Source organism: Cupressus sempervirens, chromosome 5 (assembly GCF_028749045.1).
Source record: "Cupressus sempervirens isolate cs-2001-9-10 chromosome 5, ASM2874904v1, whole genome shotgun sequence".
Taxonomy (NCBI): Eukaryota; Viridiplantae; Streptophyta; class Pinopsida; order Cupressales; family Cupressaceae; genus Cupressus; species Cupressus sempervirens.
The window spans coordinates 599,752,730-599,769,158 of NC_143122.1; positions in this window are offsets into that span (position 1 = coordinate 599,752,730).

Consider the following 16,429-nt stretch of genomic DNA (forward strand, 5'->3'; position numbering starts at 1 on the left):
TTCAAAATATGATAATTGAAAAAATAATGTATTCACCTTTATTTTCTTTTTTTTGAAAGTATGGGTTTGATTATTTTTTCAAAAACGTGATTTTTTTATATATAAATAAATAAATTATGCCTCATGAAGTCTACCTAGTATTGGAGACAAAAAAAAATGCCTTACCAATCAACTGTGTTCAAACTGGATAAATTTTAAATGAAAAAAAGGGTTTTTGTGCACTATGAATCCAATAGTGAGGTACTTTTGGGTTCAAAGTGCACCAAAAAAATTGACCCCTTAGATATAATATAAAAAAACCTCTAAAAAATAATAGATTTAAAAATTAAGGACAAATATCTCATGAAGAGAACATGGGAATGAAGGTTTGAAGCTCTGATACCATGTTGAAGTTGATGAAATCTCAACCCCATAGCTCTCAAGAACCATTGCATTCAAACACTTATTATAGAAAAAGAGGAGCAAAGCTATGGTGACTCAAATTTAGAGATCCACAGAAGATGAGAAATTCTTGATGTGCATATAAGAATTGCAAATTTTATTGAATTAAAAAATAGATTAATAATTATTGTCCCAATAAAAGGAGAAAGGTAAAACCTAAAAGGAAATATCCTGGGTTGCATGATAATAATTAACAAAAGAATTAATTATTAGATGCCTAAAGTTTATCTTAAGTAAACTAGAGATAATAGGTGACTTAATAATTAAATCAAAATGAAGTAATTAATAAGAAAATATATTATAACTCTAACAAAATATAACAAATGTCAAATTTTACTCATAGAAGAACATACCTAATATACTATTTAGGACATAACACTGAATCAAATAATCTATTCAAATTTTAAGAGGATACTATAAACAACCATGACTCCATTGTACTCTTTGAAGTTAAATAAAATTAGTCTCTTTGTTTCCAAGAATTATGAAAAATAATCTCTTATTCACATTTAATAGATTGTCCTTTCATATTTATAGTGTCATTGATAAATTAGAGTCTAATATAATCCTTTGATAATTAAAATTCACAAGTATTGCGTTTTTCAAATATTTAATTGCTCTTCCAAGATTGAAGTTAATATAATGGAACTAGGGTTTGTGTTATGGTTCTTTATCTAGTGATACTTGGTTTTTGATGATATTGAAATCCATATCAAGTTAAACTCTATTTTTCCCAACTGGAACAAGTAACTAGTCAAATTTAATTTCAATAAAGTTAGTCTTATTGCCCCAAAAAAATTTACAATTTTATGGAAATAGCAATAGCTTCATTACAATAGGGTACAGGTAAGATAACATGACATGTTATGTCTTAACTAGAATGAAATAAAACCAATCCTATTAAAAAAATAAAATGAACACAACACATTATAAATAGAAATGAAATCTTTCTTTCATAGTATTGTACCTTTTTGTTAACTTATGTTTGGAGAATTTTGGTTGTTTCATTCTAAAAGTATTTTTTAGAGTGAATTGGAGGTTTTCAAATCCAAATCTAGTTTATGGAATTTATATTTCTATATTATTCATATACATGGAATGGCCTTTGTTCTTCTTTATGTCCTAATAGTAAACACTCAAAGAAAAATAATAATGAAGTCAAAAAAATCAATTCAGGCTTACAACTAGTATCCTACCTAGTCAAAATATTTGAAGTGAAAAATATAATTGGGATTTAGAGGAAAGGGAAACCCCTCCAAAATTCTAGGTAGAAAAATAGGAGCATAAGACAACTCGATCAGATGCATGGATCAAGATGATTATAATGTATAGATATACTATATGAGACACAAGAAACCTTCCTAAAGTGCTTAGCCTCAATTACAACAAATTACATTAAGTCTTCTAATCTAAAAGTAGCCAAATTTCACAATTTTATATGAAGAACAATAACCTCATATATGTAAGGATACTATAACCTCGTATATGTAAGATTTTTATGAAAACAACCTATAATGTCAATGACAATTAAGTGTAGAAAAGTTATACCAGAAACACAATTGAGTGTAAAAAATATTTAAAGTTGAAGGCAATCTGTTTCATTCTAAATGTTTTAAATGTTAGATACAAACTATTTTGTTCAATAGAAGCAATGAATTTTTTTTACCAAATTGCATGCATATTTTGGTAAGAAAATGGGACATGTAAAACATCATAGACTATACAACAAACAAAATTACTATAACTTGCATTCATATATTCAATAGAAAATGTTCATACACAACAATGTATAGACCATATAGCAAACAAAGTTTTCAAGCATAGAATAAGTTAAAATAATTATCATAATATAATTCTAGAATCTACTTTTTCAAACTAGAAAGAGACCAAGATACTCATCAAGGAACATAAACTTATATATTGAATGTAAATCCCTTGATTCAGAGTTGGTAAGGAATAATCAATTTTTTTTTTAAATAATTAGCACATCAGTTACATAGTTTGTCTATATACAAAGGAAACAAATAAGTATGCAGAAAACCATTTAGAATATTCAGATCCATGTTTGCATTTAAAGATATAGGCCATGATAATCAAATACAAGGAAAAATAAGTATATATACAAAAAGCTTCATCATTTTAGTTGAGTAAACCATACTAGTTGTACCATATGCCATATGAAAATTAATGGAAAATGTTTTGTGCACGGTGATCTTATGCAGAATAAAGTTAATGGAAGTTTTTATTGGAATTAGCGTACTGATGTAGAGGGTCTAGAGTTCTAAAAATTAACTTATACTAGTTAGGGTTCAACCCTTTGAACCATCCACTCATTCCTTCCTACTATGTTCTATTCACTAACCTTGGCCTCCAATACCATCCTAGGTATAGTTGGGTTGATAATAGAACTTAACCTTCTTATTTAGGAACAAGTCCTACTAGCCCTTATGTGACTTGTTCCTCCCCTTATAACTCCAAAATACTACTTAGGATCTTTTCCTCACTATTCTTAGGCCATTCTTGATGTTGAAGATATCCTCCACATCCATCCTAGTCCTTTGAAACACTTCTAGTTACATTGACAAGAACTTAACTATCACTATTCTCAAATAAGGCTAATTAGGCCTAATTACACTATTTAGGTCAATGTATCCAAATTCTTCCTTAAAACTTGATGGAAGACCTTATTATTTCTAAAGCTATCTCCTAACACTTCGAGAATCCCAAATTACAAAGCTCCAAGTCATCCATAACCATATTTTCTCTAAAGCCCTAATGTTTAGCCTATCTTTTAGGCTTCTTGACCAGTTTCCACAAAATGTCTTATAGTAGTCTTCAAACTTCATACTAACCCCTAAAACCACTTTTTTATTCAAGGGGACACCCTAGGGATTCTAACCAATCCTTTGAATTGGCCATATTAGATCATGTGTGTGCTCTTTAAACACATCTTCTCATTGTCTTGGCTCACCTACTCCAAGGAATCAACCTAGGGCATCACCTCACAACTAGAATATTAGTTACAAAAAAAAAGGAAAGAAAACCACTATTTAGAAGGCCTAACCTATCATTACACAAGGTTTCATGTATTTTCAACCATGGATGATCATGTTAGGGCCATTTTTGTTTCAATAACTTTGTAAATGGAAATCACATTCCAGTCACCTCGAAGCCACTATAACTTTCCAACCCAATGAATTGAAGCCAAAATTGAATACACAAAAGAAAGATAAGATTAAACTATAAAATGTCATGAAGTCAAATCATGTAGCCCAATCCATACTCATCTATATAGAAGTACAAAAGCTTTGCAAATATAAAGAAAACTCAAAAAAAGTTCATATAGTCTACTCACACATGTAGTTTGCAACTAAAATTATTCTAACCTTCAAAAATATTCATCCCATGCTAAAATTCCCAAGCATGGGTGGTTATAACTGAAAATTACTTCATTTGTAACTTTCTTGCAAAAATTGCAAACATTGCTCAAGCAACTTTTGAGCAATTTTTCTCTTTTACATGTTTCGATAAAGTGGGTATCCCTGGACCTATTCTAAGAGCTTAGCTAGAACATTTAAGACCTTATAAGAAACAAATTACCCTAGATTCTCAATCTTAGTAAGCTTTCACCCACTTGATAAAATTTGACAACTTTTGGACCTTGTAAGCATTTTTTTCTATTTACAAACAAATTGAGACAAGTTTGGATCCAAGGATCATTAGACTTTAGTAGACTCACACAAGACTCTTTACTAAGACCAAACAATACAAAAAAACAAAAAGGGAGGTGCTTTGCACCATACTCCCCTAGAACAAAGAACTCAAGCCCCTTGAGTTAGAAGGTCTTCAATTGTGACTCCATGCTTTAGTATGTCTACCTCAATCATCCAAGTAGCTTCAACATCTAGAAATCCTCTCCATTTTACCAAATAGGTTTTTTGGGTACCCTTTCTATTCTTCTTAATCACCTTTGAGTCAAATATACTAGTCCAATTATAGACGTTGGGGAGTGGGTAAATCTCTGACCCAATCATCTTCTCCCAAGTCCAAAATAGTGTGTTCACTAGTATTAGAAGGTAAAACTTTATAAGGAAACAAATCACACACATTGAAAATGGGTGAGATACCCAAATCAAGAGGAAGCTCTACTTCATATTCATTGTTTCCAAACTTATGCAAGATCCTTAATGGTCCTATCTTCTTCATTAGTAGCTTGGTTGGCTTTGCTTTGGGAAATATTTCTTTCTTAACATAGCCAAGTCCCAAATCTCCCACCTTGAATTGTAAATGTTGTGATTTCAAGCCTAATCAGACTTGAATGTTTATTTAGTGCAATTTTCTCCCCATATTATTTCTATGGGGTTTTGGGGGTAGTGCCCTCAAGACAGGGTCAAGAGGTAATGCCATTGTGGGATCCTGGGGCAACACCCTAGGTGCACTCCCTATTGCAGTACAAGGTGGGGTTGAGGGGAAACACCCCCATGGGGTATTTTGAGGGTAGGGCACCTGAAGGAAAAAATGCCCTTATATTGTAAAAACAATCGACTGTTATTTTTCCTATTGGATGACATATTCTAGCCCTAATTTTTTAAGTGGAAAAATCTTGTACAAAAAAGGCTTAGGGTTAAGGATTTCATAATGTATTGTTGATATTGTAGCTTATTATAGTGGTATTGATTGTAAGATATTCTAAATTGTAATCACTAGATAATAATAATATTGAACTTATTGTTGGTGGATGTAGCCCAAGGATTGGGTGAACCATGTTAAATCTTGGTGTCTTGTGTTCTCATTTATGTGATTTACTATTTTCATGTATTGGTTATATTTTCATGTAATTGTTATTTCTATCTGAGGTTAATCCCAACAATAAATCCCTCCTTGCATTATCTACTCTAGTTTTTTATTTCTTCATTTGGTGTTTTAAAGTCCTTCTAACCTGATCATGAAGCTCCTTCATATGTTTTGCAAAGGATTCTCCTTAAGCTTTCCTTTCATCCTACAAGGTGAGGTCTCTCAATTCCATGATTCTACTTGGAGTAACCCCATAAACTATCTCAAATGGTCTCTTTCCAATGCTCCTATTGATGGATTCATTCTAGGCATATTTTTCCTATCTTATAATGTGATCACATGATTGTCCATGTTGTTTAGTTAAGCACCTTAATAGGTTACCTAGGGACCAATTTACCACCTCAAATGTTCCATTTGACTGAATGTGATAGACTAAAGAGAAAGATAAGCTTTTCCCTAACATTTTCCAAAGGGTTCTCTAGAAGTGGACCACAAACTTACTATCCCTATTGCTTACTATGTTGAATCGTAACCCATGGAGTCTTACTATGTCTCTAAAGAAAAGTCTTGCAATGTGGGGAGCATCATTGGTTTTCTTACAAGGAATGAAGTGTTCCATCTTGCTAAATTTGTCCACCACTACAAACAGGGTGATTAATCAAAGTAGAATGCAAATGTGGCTAATGTGAACATGGGAAATCCAAGCAATCCCATGGCCTTCATCATGTGCAACATTGGTGAAGAAGGTAGCCCTGAGGCATGGTACCCAAACAATGGTTGTAGCAACCACATGAGTGGTAATGAAAGTTTATTCTCTTTCATTGATAAGACTTTTAAGTCTAAAATTAAGATGGGATTTAATAATAGATCCATTCCCATAGTGGGAAAAGGATCTATAATTGTCTACACCAAGCAAGGTGACAAGAAGGAGATACATAATGTATATTTTTCCTATAGTATGAAGCATAACCTGATGAGTGTTGGACAACGCATTCAAAATAGATACAATGTGCTAATGAAAAATGACAAGTGTGTCATTCTTAAGAAGGATGGGCATAATAAATTACTTATAGTAGTACAAATGACAAAGAACTAGATTTTCCCTTTAAGGATAGAGACATGGTTCTCTTCCCAAGTCAGTGTTGCACCTCCCAAGCATGAATGTAGAGTAGGACATTAGCAATGAACTCTTAGGATTGTGATTAAAGACCCCTCCAAGCTTTGGAATCTCAAGTATGGACATCTTGGCCATGTTGGTTTAAATATTTTTTCCAAAAAAAGAATGGTAGATGTTTTGCCAAGCATAGTAGATTCATATGACAAGTGTGAGGCTTGTATTTTGAGTTTGAAACATAGGCTTCCCTTTAATTTTAGAAATTCTCAAAGGGCTAGAGAACCATTAGAGTTGGTGCATTATGATTTAGTAGGCCCTATGCAAACTAATTATATTGGGGGAGTACTTATTTTATGACAATCAAATATGATTTAAGTTATAGGACATGGGTATATTTTTTGAAGAATAAATCTAAAGCATTTGATAAATTTATTAAATTTAAAGCCCTGCCTAAAAAGGAATGTTGAAACTATGTAAAAGTCCTTGGATCAAATAGAGGAGGTGAGTATACCTCCAATTTGTTTGTAGACTTTTGCAGGTAGAATGGCATGAAGAAAGAGCTTAGAGGAAATTATACTCTAATAAAAAATGGAGTGGTTGAGAGGAAGAATAGAACCATTGTTGAAATGGAAAGAAACGTCATGTAAGAAAAAGGTCTCCTAACTAATTATTGGGAGAACTTGTAGCAACAATAGTATATTTCATCAATGGGTGTCCCACAAATTCTATTCATGACAAGATTACTCTTGAGGCATGGTCAACAAATGGATGGAAAGTTGAACACTTGATAGTGTTTGGATGTGTATCATATGCACATGTTCCTAAGGAAAAAAATTTAGACTCTAGATGACAAAGTCTTGAATTTTATCTTCATAAGTTATAGCTCAAAATAAAAGGCTTATAGACTATATGATTCTATCACCAAGAAGATCATCATTTCAAGAGATGTGGAGTTTCTTGAAAATTAGTCATGGGATGGCTCAATTGATGAATCTTCAAGCATTTCAAGAAAAGTGTTGATTATTGATGTCGAAGAGGAAGAAATTGGTGATTAGTAGGATGATGGAGTATAAAATTTTGAAAATTATAGACAATGGTAGAAAGGCAAGCATCCCCTAAAATGTTGAGTGATAACTCCAAGCAGTTCAAGACAAACTCAATCTGGTATGAAAAATAGTAACAAGAACAATACTAAAAATTCAGATCTCACTCTTGCCTCCCTATTGCCAATAAAGACTAAAAGTCTAAGGGAGATATACCAGGATGAAAGGTAGGAGGAAGATTATGATGAAAGTGTCAATCTTGCATTATTTTCTCATAGTGATCCAATTTATTTTGAGGAAGCTATGAAGGAAGGAAAATGGTGTAATGCTATGGATGAGGAAATAGATACTATTAAAAGAAATGAGACATGGGAGTTAACTATATTGCCTCCCAAGAAGCATGTAATTGGAATGAAATGAGTTTACAAGACCAAGTGCAATGGTGAAGGAATCATTGACAAGCATAAGGAACATTTAGTGGTCAAGGGGTATAAGTAGTAGTATGGAAGAGATTAAGATGAGACATATGCCCTAGTTGCAAGTATGGAAACTATTCATGTTGTAATAGAAATTGTAGCCCAACAAAAATGGAAGGTATATCAAATGGATGTGAAGTCTATCTTCTTGAATGGTGTATTGAAGGAAGAGGTATATGTGGAGCAACCACCTAGTTATGAAGTCCCAAGTGAAGAACACAAGGTGTATAGATTGAAGAGAGCTCTATATGGGCTCAAGCAAGCTCCAATGGCATAGTCCAATAGGATTAACTCATATTTGATGAGAAATAGCTTTAGAAAAAGAAATGGTGAGCCCACTCTCTACATCAAGGCAGCAAATGTTAAACTGTTGATTTTTGTCTTGTATGTTGATGACTTAATCTTCACTGGAAATGAAAATTTCCTCATTAGTGAGTTCAAAGAGGCCATGAAAAATGAATTTGAAATGACACACCTAGGTCTCTTGAAGTACTTTCTAAACATATAAGTAAAAAAAATGCATGATGGCATCTTTATCTCTCAATAAAAATATGCAATGAAGATCTTGGAGAGAGTCAAAATGAAAAACAATAAGGTAGCCCCAACCACAATAGTATTAGGTCTAAAGTTGAGCAAGCAAGATTGTAGAAAAAGTGTGAATCTAACATTATGCAAGAGTATGGTTGGAAGCTTGATGTATTTGACAACAACTCAGCCTAACATGATGCATGCAATAAGTTTGATTGAGATTTATGGAAACACCAAAGGATTCCCATCAGCAATTAGGAAAAAAGATCCTAAGGTATGTGAATGGTACCAAGGGATATGGAATTTTGTATACTATAGATAATGATATTAAGTTGATTGGTTATATAGATAGTGATTGGGTTGGAAGTCTAGATGATAGGAAGAGAACTTTTGGATACATCTTTCATATGGGATTAGGTGCAATTTCATGGGCATCCAAGAAGCAACTTATTGTTGCTCAATCTATAATAGAGGTTGAATACATAGCAATGAATACAACAACATGTCAACTAATTTAGTTAAGGAGGATCTTGATAGATTTAAATGAAATCCAAGAGGATGAAACCACAATAGTTTGTGACAGCATCTCCTCAATTGCACTGTCTAAGAATTTAGTCTTCCATGGGAGAAGCAAGCACATCGAGATTAGATATTACCTCATCAGAGAGTTGGTGGAGAATGGTGATATCAAGATGGAATTTTGCAAGTCTGAGCAATAGCTAGAAGACATTTTTATAAAGCCTTTAGGCATTGGAACTTTTGTGCACCTAAGAAAGAGTCTTGATGTAATTGATTTGGATCAGGAATGATCCTTGTATTGTTTGGCTCAGGGAAAAGGGGGAGTGTTAAAAATTTAATACAGTTGGTCAATTTCCCTAGAGCCAAATACCCACCTACCTACCTAATGCTCATTAACTCGATAGGTGAGTTCAAATCCGAAAATGAGACTTTTTTTTTGGAAGACAAAAGGAATTAATCTGATTCATTCAATTAGTTATAGAGACTAGAGTAGAGTGTAGAGGAAAGAAGAAGATTAGTAGATCATAGTAGAGGAAGAATATTTAGAGAATAGATCAAAAGACTTGAAGAAGGTTCACTTTTAGTGTTCGCAATAACACATATTGAATCTCCTTGTCATTCTATAAGTTAATATTGATTTGTCTTGTGAAGCAATGATTTATCTAGGCATCATTGTATGCAACCATTAGTGTTGTAAGTTTAAGTTTAAGTTTTATTAGTTTGAAGTTTTTAGTATGTTTCTGGTTGAAGCTGAATGCTCCCAATTGTTTTAATAGTTTAACCTAGTTGAATAGAAAGCAAGAAAGCATGCATACTTATTGATCTAGCTAAGTTGGTTCTTTTTTGTCTCCTCTCTATTCACTATTGCATAGTTTTTTGTATTTGAGAAGGTTTATTGTTATGCTTTTTGCATTTTAATGGTGGAAAAGTTCAAATAGAAAGTCTATTATTAGAATGCTTGGTTCACTCTCTAACTCAGCTCACTCAGTCAATTTTTTTTTCCTGAGCCCACTTGATCATTGTTTTGGTCACATGTTGAACCTACTAGGCTCTACCTCCCTTTGTTGACTGAGCTCACTCGACATCCATACTATTAGGTTCACTCAAAACCCTCTTGTGTTGAGTTCCCTCCCTTGTTGTTGAACTGACTCAACTCCTTCATATGTCGAGTAACTCAGCACCTTCCTTCCACTCAACACCTTTTATCACTAAGAAAAACTATCACTCGACACCTTTGGTTGCTAATAGAAATTAGTGAAGTTTGTGGTTTAATTTGTATAGATAAGTATTTGTATCACCTAAAATATTGTATTGCTCATAAATGTCTAAGTATTTGATATTAGTTGGCATGAATGCTAATTTGAGCTATATTTGTAGATTATTAGATTTTTTCTAATTGATATAATCATCAACTTTGTGTCTGATAACTTCTTTTATAGATTTTTGCAAGAACTATCTTCATGAATCAAATACAACTTTGTTTAAAAATTAAAATGCTAGCATATTTTCAAATTCTTTTCTGTTTCCTAAATAGATGGTGTTTAGTGGATTTTGAGTTATATGTCTATTTCAATATTCACCTTCTATAATTTTCCTACATGAACATGGAAAGAATTGATCCCATTGTATAGCCAACCTTTTACTTGAACCTTACCACATTTGAGCCCTTTTACAAGACAATTTTCAGATATTAATGCTTCTTCTTCTTAGAAGTTGGTTAGTTTGATTAGAAATGGCCCCCACCCATGACTAAAAAGTTTGGTGTTAGCAATTTTAGCCCCAATTTTGAGCCCTTTTAGAAGAAATTTTTTAGATATTAATGCTTTTTATTCTTATAAGTTGTTAATTTTTATTAGAGATGGCCTCCAACCATGACTTAAAGCTTGATGTTAGTGGCTTTTACCCTCACATTTGAGACCTCTTACTAGGAAATTCTCAAATATTAACAATTGTTGTTGTTAGAAGTTGGGAATTTTTATTAGAAATGGCCTCCACCCATGACTAGAAAGCTTGATGTAGTAGTTTGAGCCATTGGTAAAAAAAAATTCTTTGCACATTCCTAGACCCCTTTATTAGGAAACCTCATCTTTTTAAACAAGGATATTGATATCTAGGTAATGTTATTTTAGTAGTTAATACTCTAAATGATGTATTTATTTCTTTTTGAAAATACAATTTCTAAAAACATACCTTTGTTTTGTATGATTTGTCTTTGTGTCTAGTGAATCCTTTATTGTGTGTGGTCATTTATTGTCCTCTTGTTTGTGAGAATGATAGAAAGTAAAGTGTAAGTAGTACTCCATGTTGGAAGTTTTATAAATTTGAATTAACTATGAAATCTAGTATGGCTTACCATTTGACTACCTGTTGGGGAGGAGCACTTTATTGGTTGTTGGTATGTGTATTTTTAAACGAGATGTGAAGAAGAGATAGAATGAGAAATATAGTTAGGAAAGTATGGTACATACCTAAATTGGTAAGTCAAATTGAACTTGTTTACCATTTCACAACATGTTGTGGCATAACACTTTCTTGGACTTTTGTATCGATATTATTTAGGTGGCTAAAAGAAGAGGCATAAAAAATGTGTTATAATAAAATTTGTTGATATCAGGAAAGTAAGTTGGGAAAATAATAGGGAAGTACATGATGTTGGATGGTGAGGTATAAATAATTACCCTTTCTTTGAATGCCCACAATTTTTCTCTGCTCCTAGGGTTGTGGCACATGGTCTTTTTTCGTTTAGAAATGCACCTAGAAAATAGTAATGTATTAGCAATAACATTTATGAGTAGTTGGATCTCCTTGAAGATGAAAACATGTGTGAGATAAATTGAAAAAAATATTGTGGTTGTATGTAACTATTTGGTGTAGCATATTTGGTAGGTTGACTATGCAGGGCTCCACAATTCAGTTCTCTATTGCATCATAAGAAAAGAAGTATAAGAAATGTTTTCTATAGAGAGTGCAATTGGATTGTTGTAAATGCCATAACTAGGAAGGCTTACCATTTGGTGACATGATCTTTTTCCATTGTACTTTCCTCATATTTGGTGGTCTTGGGTTTTCTAGAGTTGTGAAAGAAATAGAGTAAGTGAATGGTAGAAGGAGAAACAAAGGCACAAATATTTTTGAGAATTATTATTGGGGCTTACCATCTAGATATTGATTTCATCACATTACCTACATCATATCCCATTGATTCAATCATTTTGGAGCAACTATTAGTGTGCAACATCAAATCATAGAAATTTTAGAATGAGTTAAGTAGAAGATAGAATAAAATGCATATTTTAGCTATAGTATCATAACTTTTAGACATGAAATTCCTAGTGTGGATACAAATATTCCTAGTTATGAAGATAGAATTTGGTGGGTTTACCTCTACTTTGCTTTCATTTTCTCTATTTTCAAGTTTTTGGTGGTTTGTTGTTCATGTTGAATGTTGATCATCTAGCTATGGTAGACTAGAGGAAATATGTTAGTACATTGATTAAGAGAACAAGATGAGAGCAGAAGTTTATAGTAGTAGCTGAGATGTATAAGAAATTTACTTAGAATTTCATTGTGTGTTGTATATACTTAACCTTTTTTTTTTTCTTCAAAGTATGCCTTGGAGGATACTAAATCAAATGAAGTAGCTTGAGTGGAACTCATGTTAGTACAACCCTATATTAAAGGAGCATACATGTTATAGGTAGTTGCATTGCATAGAAGTAAGAACTAGAAACATTTATGTTGCATACACGTGATAGGAAACTTCTTGGGTCAACAATAAGAACTAGGAAAATTTGTATTACACAAAGGAAAAGCCATGTGGGTTGCAACTTACTACAATATGCATAGTATCAAGTGTGTATTGAAAAGGTGTTATCAATGTCCTAGTTTTTTTTTTTATAATTATCATTGTAGGGGACATTGAGAGCATGAGCTATACGGATATCATGACCAATCCAATATTCCTCCAATATTTTTACAATTGGTATAGATGAGTAATTATTTGTCTAGAAGTGGTATGTTATTGTGTTGGGTAGAGGGCCTACTTATTCTTGCAGTAATTGTAACTTGAATGAATACATGGTTTCTTTTAGCATTTGTAAAACTCTTCACTTTTTGAAGATATTTCCATTGAAATAATAAATAACATAAATATGGCTTCATGTTGGAATAGTTTCCATGACTTTGTTGATTATTTTTTTGGTGTTTTTGAGTCTAGTAGTTGGTCTTGCAAAGACATTGCAAACATAAATCGCTTGGTTGTCTAGAAGGAATGGGATTATAATGACCTCAATATTTTAGGTAGTGAAAGTTATTGAATTCAATACATTGGTTTCTTGTTGGATGCAAGTCATTATGCCATGGACTTCATATGTTGCAAAGAACTTATACTTTGTCAATGGTTGGTTGATGATTGGTTCCTTTAGGTAGGTTTCTAGTAAACAGATAATGTTTGATGATAGTAGACCCTTTTTTTGTAGAATATATTCTAAATGTGGCTAGAAATGGAAAGTATTTAGTGATGATATTATAATAGATGATGTATTGTTAGCAGTGTTGTGGGGACCTTGAAGTTTCCAAGAAGCATTTTAGATAGACATGCCATTTCTTGTGTGACTGTTCCTTTACCTTGACTTTTTTTTGTTGTTAATGGATTTAGCAAGAACAATGACTCAATACTTGTTTGAGAGAGGGTTGTATATGTTAGTCCATGGAAATGCACTCCTTGGGGGTTGAATACAAGGTTCTACATAGTAATTATTTGTGCTTTTTGAATGGTTCAAGCACATGCCAATTCTATAGGGAATTGTTTTTTGATAATGCTTTTTAACATAGTAGGTTGTGTGTGAAGTGGTATCACAAGGAAAAGAATTGGTACCCACCCATTTTCCATGAATGTTTATTTCAAGTTCATTAAACACATGGCTTGGGACTTACCAATAAGAAGTTCATTGAATTCTAGCCAAATAATGTCAGCATTGATCTCCTATGTGCATGCTTTGAACATTCCATCTACTCCATTGACATATCCATCTTGTATGTCATAGTTTCTACCAAATATTTTGAAAGTTATATCTTGTTTTAAGTGTATTTGGTTGGCCAAAGGTGTAGTAATTTTTGCAAATGATCCAAGGTGGTAACATTGTTTTGCTCATTGATTGTATTGATTGTAATTAGTTTTCTTGGAAGAGAATCTAATATATTTTGGTTGTGTGCATTGACATCCTTTCTTCTATATATAAAAAAGAGTGGAAATGTTTGGTCCTTTGGGGGCAAGCACAAGCATTTACCATTCAAGTATGATATATCTATTAGAGTAAATAATTAATTATTAATTATTTATTCTATTTACTTAAGTTTACTTAGGTTAATGCATTTATTTAATATTTAGTATTTAATTGTTGTAGTGATGAGTTGTTGACAACACGAGAGTTTGTTCCCTTCTAGCATGTTCTACTTTTTTGTGGATGCTTAGTTGTCAACCTTATCTTCTACCACTTTCCATATTGTTCTACAAGCTTCCATGAGGCCTTTATATTTAGTCTCTCTCATTGTATCTCAAAACTCATTTTCATTGTAAATACATTTTCTTTATTTTGCAATATTTTCTCTCTCAAGTTTATTTAGGGTTTTTTCCAAGCTCCACCTCTTCCTTATCTGGTTTCCCTTCGATAGGTTATTTGCATGCAGGTGATCTTGGTGAGCTATGGAGTTGGATTTAATTAGCTCCTACAGTATCATCATTTGTTTGAGAGCTAGTTCATATTCTATTTAGAATGTTAATGAAGGTTTGGTATTTTTTGTCGAACTATTGTTTATAAGTTGTAGCATTGGATTTTTTTTTTTGTCAAAAGTTGTATGGTACTAGATCATCATCAAGAGTGAGGGGTTATAATACTGGGTAGTCATGTATTCATTCAAATATAGAAGTCACTACAAAAAATGACATCCAAACTACCAAAGGGTCTATTAGGCAGTTGCATTATGTCATAGAATCTCATGGCTATGCAACATAGCAAGCATGCTTCAACCAATGAGATATCATTAATGACAATAATTCATAACTGGACATAACATGTCTAATCTCTTAGAATTTAGTGGAATATAATTTTTTTTTTTAAAATGGAATGAGAAGTGTAAAATGCAAACTTATGCTTCTTAGATTGTAGGTCATCTTTTCTTTGTATGCAAGTAGTAGGTCCTTTGTCTTGGCCATGTCACTTCCAATTGAGTTATTATAGATACAAAGAAGGCCTTGATATGTTTACTTTGTAGTGGATATTTTCCCAATTCTTGCACCTCATCTTAGGAACAAATGGATTGATATGGAATCTAAGTATAGTTTTCTCACCAAAATGTCCTTAGTTATATTTGTTTTTTCTTTATTATGTTGTCTTCAGAGACTATAATATGCCATACTATTAAGCAAGTGTGGATGTGGGGTAAACTTGAATGGTTCCTATTGGAAATATAAGAGGAGTCACTAAGAGGGGAGGGGTCAATTAGTTACCACAAAAGTAATTCCAAATCGCTTAGTCTTAATATATTACTGTGTATTAACTATTAGTAACTTTAGTGTAGAAACATAAAGCAATAATAAAATAACATGAACACATGAGACACCAAGATTTAATGTGGGAACCCAATTTGGAAAAACCCCCCAATGTAACTAGTTGCAACTTTTAATTCTTTTGAAGTGAGTCATGTTAGGAGCCAACCCTACTAAAGGTTACAAAACACATGGTTAAGTGTGACCCTATTAGGAGTGGTCTTGTGAGACATCTTTAAACACTTCAATCCAAAAATGCCACCCTTGTTATAGAATTTACAAAATGACTATTAAGTCAACTCCATTAAGAGATTTCTTCACTAATACAATTGTTAGAGGATAACAATGATTGGCCTAATTTATGAAGCAACTAACTTTGCAAATTTAGATCATTATTCTTGGTTTATTCTTTGGATCCTCCTCTATTAGAGTATTCTTTGCAACTCCTTGGATGTTTCGTGTTTAATCAAATATGTGTCTTAATTCACATATTTTCTTTTTCTTCCAATCTTACACTTCAACCCAAAACTTAACTTTTCATATATATGAAATCTATTGTCAAGTTAGCTTGAATACCATTTCAAGAAAACATTTATTATCCACTAGGTTAGCTTGCATTAACCATTTAATTGACAAAAGTATTCTGTTGTCAATTGGTTAACACTGAAATAAATCACTTAGTTAATAGTAGATTCCTTTGGTAATTGACCTAGCTTGGTTAACATTGAATTCATTTGGTAACTAACTTGACTTGGTTTACACTAACACCCTGCATTGACCGACCTAACTTGGTTGACATTGATTCAATTGAACTTGGTTCCTTCTGAATTCTTCTTGACTGATACTTGAGTCTTCTTTAGTAGCCAACTAAGCTTGGTTAATACTAGATGTGCTAGCTTAGAGTGTGAAATTTGTGTAACATCAATGACAATATGCAATTGAATAATTATTTTCAACATCTGACATT